Consider the following 7450-nt stretch of genomic DNA (forward strand, 5'->3'; position numbering starts at 1 on the left):
ACAATTATGTCCGAACTGGGAACATCCACAGGTAAGTGAGGCTAATTCTCTCAGCGGGTATTTTTTTCATTCACAAGACTCGAACTCGAGACCTTGCTTAAAGGGAATCAAGCATGTACCAATTGAATCAACACCTATTGGTTGAGCTCTACCAATGTTTTACACATAAAATTGATTTTTCTTAATCAATATAATTATAATGTAATGGTTGTACTTTAATATTATATAATGTAAAGATTGTACTTCAATGTTTCTTATTTTATTGATGCAATGTAACCATGGGTATCAAAGCGAAGTTAACTTGCTAAGTGTTTTATTGATTCTATATTAAATAAATTTTAAAATAACATACATGGTTGATAAATGATTCATAATGTAGTGGAGATTTTAATTAAGAAAATTTGCACACCACATAAAATATCTTTCCTCAAATAAATGCAAATAATAACATACCTCAAACTGCATCATTTTTCATATTAGAAGATTTTTTTCTATTACAATTATGGTCTTGAATGAATTTTCTAGTCAAATGGAAAGTCTTAATACAAAAGAATACACAACTAAACTATAAAATAAAAAATATACTCTTAAATCAATCTACAAATCTTTACACGTCACAAAATGACATTAAACATAATAAAAATTACATTATATACCTTAAAGTTATGGGTTGATTTTGTAAGGTACAAATCATTTTACTAAAATGATAAGATAGTTATATCAAAATGACTATAAAAACACATACAAAATCATTATTATGCTATTTCTTGTGTAACGCTCTGAAAATTACTCAAAAATTTTGCTCAAAAATGGGTAATTTTTTTTTAATAATGAAGTCATATAAAATTTATTTCCATATATTCGTTTCATTTTCGGAATATCACTTTAAGTAACATATATTGTGGAAAATCAAAAACCGTTACCTAATGGTAACAAAAAATAACTCACTATAACTTCATATAATACTTCATTAGAATATCGGAAAATGTTGGTACGAAATACAAGGCGGAATCCGAATCGTCACCGAAATAAAACTACTCACAAAATAAATACCCTACACAGATACCCTAATCAAAAAGCAAAATAGAAATGGAAATGGCTCCTAGCGGCTAGCCCCAACGTCTGCGGGTGTGCTGGAACATTCGCTCAGGTACACCTCCATCTCAGAGTCGGAGGAGAGGTTGACAACCTCAATGGAGTCCTCGATGTTGATTAACTCCACACAGTCATCCTCTTCAGCTGCTGGCTCCTCTTCCTCCACCGCCATCTCCTCTTCTAGGTCATAGGACGAATGCTGCGACAGAGTCACCACCCTTGCATCCGCCTAGAGGTCTGGCAACACCCGTCGAGCGAATCTCCTCCATACTAGGGAAATAATCACGTTGTCCCAAGTTTGTCGCCTCCTAGAAGGCCCTCCAGCATCTGGTCCCTAAGGAGTCACAGACTGAGTTGACGGCACAGTAGGTGTCGGCCTCCGAGCAGGCAAGGTAAAGGAAGTCTCCAGCTCCACATGATATTATGGAAAGCGCATCAGGTACATCGCATACCATCTCCAACTCTCAGGCACAAGGGCCTGTGTATATGTACCGGTCTCTCTCAATCCTCCATGCCCCCTTCTGGGATATCGAGAAGCGGTAACTCCGAATCCTGGCAGAACGATTCATCTGAACAAAACGTGAATCGAAGAAAACAAAAGAACATGGAGTAAGACATCTAATGAATATTACTCATTGACAGTATGGAATTACATAGAATATTACATCCAGACAAACACACATAACATACACAATATATATATATATATATATATCACATACATAAATGTAAATGATGAATGACGTTATAACTCAAACAATGAGGATTAATATCCACGAGCTCAATGTATGAATGCCACTTTTATTTCATATATCCTTACACCAATATTCTCCCAATAAATTGTTCGAAAATAACCGAGAGTACAGGTCCCATAACAAGCCGATTTGAACGCACTAAACTATTCCTCGCAAGGATATATGATCGATCTGTTCCAAAGAAGTGTCCATTTCAGGATGGTGTCGTATCAAACACTTTATAGGCATCCCTCTCATCAATCCTGATTGCAAAGAGGGGTTGTCAGATATCGTCTAGTTTGCGCTGTGAGAACTGTCCGTCCAACAACATACCTCATCCAGGAATACAAGGGACTCATCTCACATAGACTCTCCCTCAAGACTTTAATGACGAACCACCGCCATCGTCGTCCCTCTCAGCATCTCAGGGCTCGTTCATTTCCCATAAATTTCCTCTCCACTACTTCATTATCCATAATGAGTATGCACACTAGCCGAGGTTAGCCGATTAAATCTTTTAAGCATTATTTTATATGATCGGCCCAACCTAAGACATCTCCCAAATGAATGCTTCATGTAGGACGTGATCTTACATCATCACGTAATATAGGACTAACATACTTACCACTACGAAACATTGCTAAATATCCTAGACGCCCACATAGCCAAGCCTCTTACGGTCAGACGACCTCGCTACATGGTATCATATAATCCTTTTTGGGCATTGTCCTAATCACGACATCACAATCAGAAACCTTCCTTAAGTAGGCGCAAGAATAAAGGTACTTGTATAAGTTTGTTAATTTGGGAACTAGACTCAATCATCTAAGCCACTGTCTTTCCCAAGTGTAAATACACTTCACACCCAAGCTAGGGCTATATCCTGAACAATCAAACAATCAGAATCAGTCAAAATGCTATATGTCTCTCGCTCAAGCGAGAGATTGTCGCTTAGGCGACAAACTGAACAAAATAGACTCAATTCTCTTCTTGACTCTCGTCCAACCGAGGGACTGTCACTCAAGCAACAAATCCATCAAAAATTGGTCGAAATACATGTCTAGTCCTTGCCCGGGTGAGGTACGGTCGCCCAGGCGCCCAAAACCGCTGAGAATAGGCCAAACTGGCTACCTGGCCCTCGCCCAGGAGAGGGTTGCTCGCCCTAACGCCAATTGGAGCCTCCTTCTATGCTTTTCCCTCGCCCAGGAGAGACTGGCTCGCACGGGCGATGGTAGTCCAGTTGCCAGGACTATTTTCCTCGCCCTTTTGGGCTATCAGATCGAATATCTCCATTTTTTTATCTCTACGCGTTTTAGTTTTTCGAGTGTGTTTCTTCATGGATAACTACCACATACCTTTTAAGCTATCCTAAGCATACAACTTGAGAAAGTATCCGTACAAAATCCATGTATGCAAATATTTGATTATGTACGGGTTTTCTTAATACAGAAATATAACTCCAAACTTTTGAGATAGTTTAGGAGATTCGGGTGTCATATTCGGACACCAATATGTCATGATGTATTCTCTCTCACCATAGGTTGTCGCGTGCTTGATTTCCTTTACGTGAGAGCGGGTTGGTTGTCCGACTTTGAGAGCTTCAAAACTAAACACACGGAAACAATTTAGTGATTTGCGAATCAATTTTTTACATGATAACCCTAAGGTAAAGACCTTGTTTAACACTGTAATCCATTTATGAACTCAACGACTTTCATCCATCCGGTCCAAGATTCATATTTTTGAACCATCCTTTATCCTCGAAAGTCTTGTTCCCGATTTTCAATGTTTTCTAAGGTAAGTTTTTAATAAAGTTTACACTTTTATCACCTCATAGATTTATATTTTCATGGAGACCTTTTAAGCCATACTTCACCATTTTAAGGTAAGTTTCTTAATCCACGTCCACATTTTACCATTTTAAAGTAACTCATCTTTAGTAGATTCCATATTTTGCATAATAGGTTTCCATGGTCATTTCAACATATTCTTGATAGTGTTGATCTCATACTTAAAACAACATTTAAAATCAAAATTTCTTAAGTCACACTTACCACTTTAAATTAAGTTTACCTCATTAATGTTCATCCTATAACAAATTAACCATCCATTACTTCGTAACACTTTATGTTTATAAAGTCAAGACTTTTATAAGTCATCTTTTATCCCAAATCATTACTTGAACTTGGAAGTCAAAGAATATCATTTACTAAACAAACTTTTCACTCATAATATTTCAAAACAACACTTTTCACAAAACTCATCCATAAACATTTTGGATTTCAAAGTTAGAAACTAAATTTTTCCTAAACTCATATAGGCCATGATTTAGACCTAATGCTAAGTAAAGTTTTGATCTTTCAACTTATCATTAAACACTTTAAAGGTTTCTTTGATAAAAAAAATCAACCCCTTTGAAACACAATCGAACCTCAACATTAAAAATAAACTATTCTAAACTTGTCCAAGGCTATAGTTTTTCAAGCAAAACACAAGTGGAAAAATCCAAACTTTGCATGGTTAGAAAACTCCTTAAAGGTTCCTTTGATATGCAAACCATCACCTTTAACCATGTTCAAATACCAACAAGCATACAAACTTTTTTAAATATTAAAAACATCCCCAAGACCACAATGAGTTCATGGTTTCAAAATAACGTTCTAAGTTCAAGAAAATATATATTTGGAGTTTTAAACATAAAAAGAGTTAGGAAGATTATTAGAACATTTCAACGGTTGAAAATGTTCATAACATACATATAAACATCATACTAAAATTCATAAACATCTAATGATTAGATCTTAAGAGATGAAGAAATCAAAATGAAGAACCATGAAGAACCATGAAGAACTACCTTAAGAGTTCTTTAGAAAATGCAAAGTGAAGAAAGAGTATGAAAATGCCAAGGGTTTCTTCTAAGCTAGGGTTGACTCTTTTAAAGAAAAGAAATCAGATTTTGGAGTGGGTAAAGAGCACAGGTTTCTTCCAAAAAGTTGATTGTGTAAGAGGTAGATGAATGGTTTAAGGGATTTTGTTTAAGAGGATATGTACTCTTGCTTGTTTAACAAGCAATCCTCTTACATGAAAGTGATGTGACATTTTTGGCGAAACATTCTCGATTAAATCATGCCCGAGTATTGTCAGTTAATAATCGGCCGAATATTAAAAATCTCATGACTTCGGTTTATCGATAGAACTTCGAAACACGAAATTCGGAGTGAAAAATATTTAGAAATGCGTTCTGAATGAACTTGATGTATATCTTCACTCGAAATAATATTTCAAAGCCAATGGCGCAATCTAAATTTGATTCCAAGTTACGGAACTCAAAAACACGTCATTGAGCCAAATTCGAACGAATTTGGGCCAGACAACAGCTCAAAAATCTTTCATCACAGAAAATTACAAAAATTTACTATAAAATATAAAATCACAAAATAATACTAACATTCAACTATGGTTTAGCCTAAACCATACCGATTAATTTCTAAAATTAATCGTTGATAAAATAAATAAATAATTAATAAAACATATACAAAAAAATTCACGGTGTTACATCTTGCTTTAGTTTAGGTATGCTAACATATAATATATTCTCTAGTGTTTATTTTAAACAACTATTTCTTTACAAATTGAAGGGAAATTGATCAAAATACCAAATTATCATGGACTATTAACTTTTCTTTCCTCTCTACAATCCATCGTTATCGACGTCATTTTCAAAAATTATGTTAAAACCTAATATCAAGATAATCCATATGTTATTTTTGAAAATAATGACTATTTTTAGCAGAAAAGTTTATAAAAAATAAGAGATGCACAAAGATATAGAAAACTAACCTGCAACAATGCTTCAAGGGTGAACTTACAATAAGAGACAACTAGGGCTGGAAATGAGCCAAACTGAGTCGAATCAGAGTTCAGCTCGGTTTTGCTCGATAAGGATTGGTCCGGCTCGAAACTCGAATCGAGTTCAATACGAGTTATTTGTTGAGCTCGAGTTCGGCTCGATTAAAGTTCGCGAATTGTTCAACTTAGTTTAAATTGGTTCATTTGGACAACTTAAATAGTTAATTATTTTTTTAAAAATACTAAAAATGTTTTACACATATAAATATAACTTTTTTTATATATAATAAAAATATAAAAAAAAAATAATGCATGAGACATAATAAACATAAAAATTAGTTTATATCTATATATGTATATATCGAACCAACTCATGAACCTAACGAGTCGAGTTGTATCCAACTCAAGCTCGACTCGTTTATTTAACAAGCTCAATTTCCAGCTCAAGTTCGGCTCATTTGGTTCATAAACCAAATTTATCGAGCTAAATAATGAATCGATTTTTGAACGAATACCGAGTTGGTTCAGTTCATTGCCAGCCCTAGAGACAACATATCGAATACAACCTTCGTCATCACCCACGTCATTAGAGACAACTCACTCCTCCAGTTATCCTACGATAATCACATATCTACAAAATAAACAAAAATATCAATAAAGAAGAGACTTTAATGCAATATATTAAATGGAAAAAAATCAATGAACAAATCTACATGTATAGAACTAATCTAAAGTTAACTATAAAATATTCTAGCAAAAAAAATACTTTCATATTGTAACATACATCTCTTGGCTCTAACAAATGAATCTTTTGAAATGAAATGGAAGAAGAATATGAACCCAGAATAGAGAAAAAATTGGTGGAAGATAAGAAAAATGATGAAATGAGGGAGTGAAAAGTAGAGAGAGAAGGGATTATGTGCTTTAGAATGAAATGTGAGAGAAAGATATGGAAGAATAGAAAATAAATGTGAGAGATGTAAGAAATGTCTCTTGTGACATGAAGGGATATATTATTTCCTTGTTTGAATGACATAACTCTTGAATGAAGAGTTATCAATGAAATAGTAAGACTCTTGGGAAATAGTCTATAGATAGTGTTTGATGGAAGCACTATACTCAATCAGAAAAATGGACTTGAAACATTATCTATATCTTTGTTCATAAAGTTTGTCTCTAGCAACCATCAACAAAGGAAAGGCATAGGAAATAAGGGAAAGAGATAAAAGAGTTTCTCTATTGACGAAGAACAACATACAACATTTAAAGGAGGATCATGTCGCCATAGGTAGAGGTAATCTATAACCATTCTTATGATGTGAAATGTATGAATTCTTAAGATCCATTTACACATGGTTTCCATGATAAAACTTACATATGGTATCAGAGCACTGTGTTTAAGAACATATAGTTTTCCATTAAAAATGATTCAATCCTAAACAATGTTTTGAAATATATTCTTAAATGTTTACAAATCTCATATATAATTATTTCCGCTGAATTATAATAATAAACAAAGTACAAAAAGATATCATATCACTATCATTGTATATATATTCTGCACTTTCATATTGATCTGTTCATATAATGTTAACATAAAGGAAGTAATTCATGTTAATATAAAGGAAGCATTTCATGTTATTGAGACTGTTTCATTTACTTTTCTATATTCTGGTTTTGGAAAGAATGAAACCGTTCAAAAACTTTGCACATTACCTAACAGTGCATTGTTTCACAATACGTAACAAAAGCAAAATATATATATATATATA

The sequence above is a fragment of the Lupinus angustifolius genome, chromosome LG16 (assembly GCF_001865875.1).
Source record: "Lupinus angustifolius cultivar Tanjil chromosome LG16, LupAngTanjil_v1.0, whole genome shotgun sequence".
In the NCBI taxonomy this organism is placed as follows: Eukaryota; Viridiplantae; Streptophyta; class Magnoliopsida; order Fabales; family Fabaceae; genus Lupinus; species Lupinus angustifolius.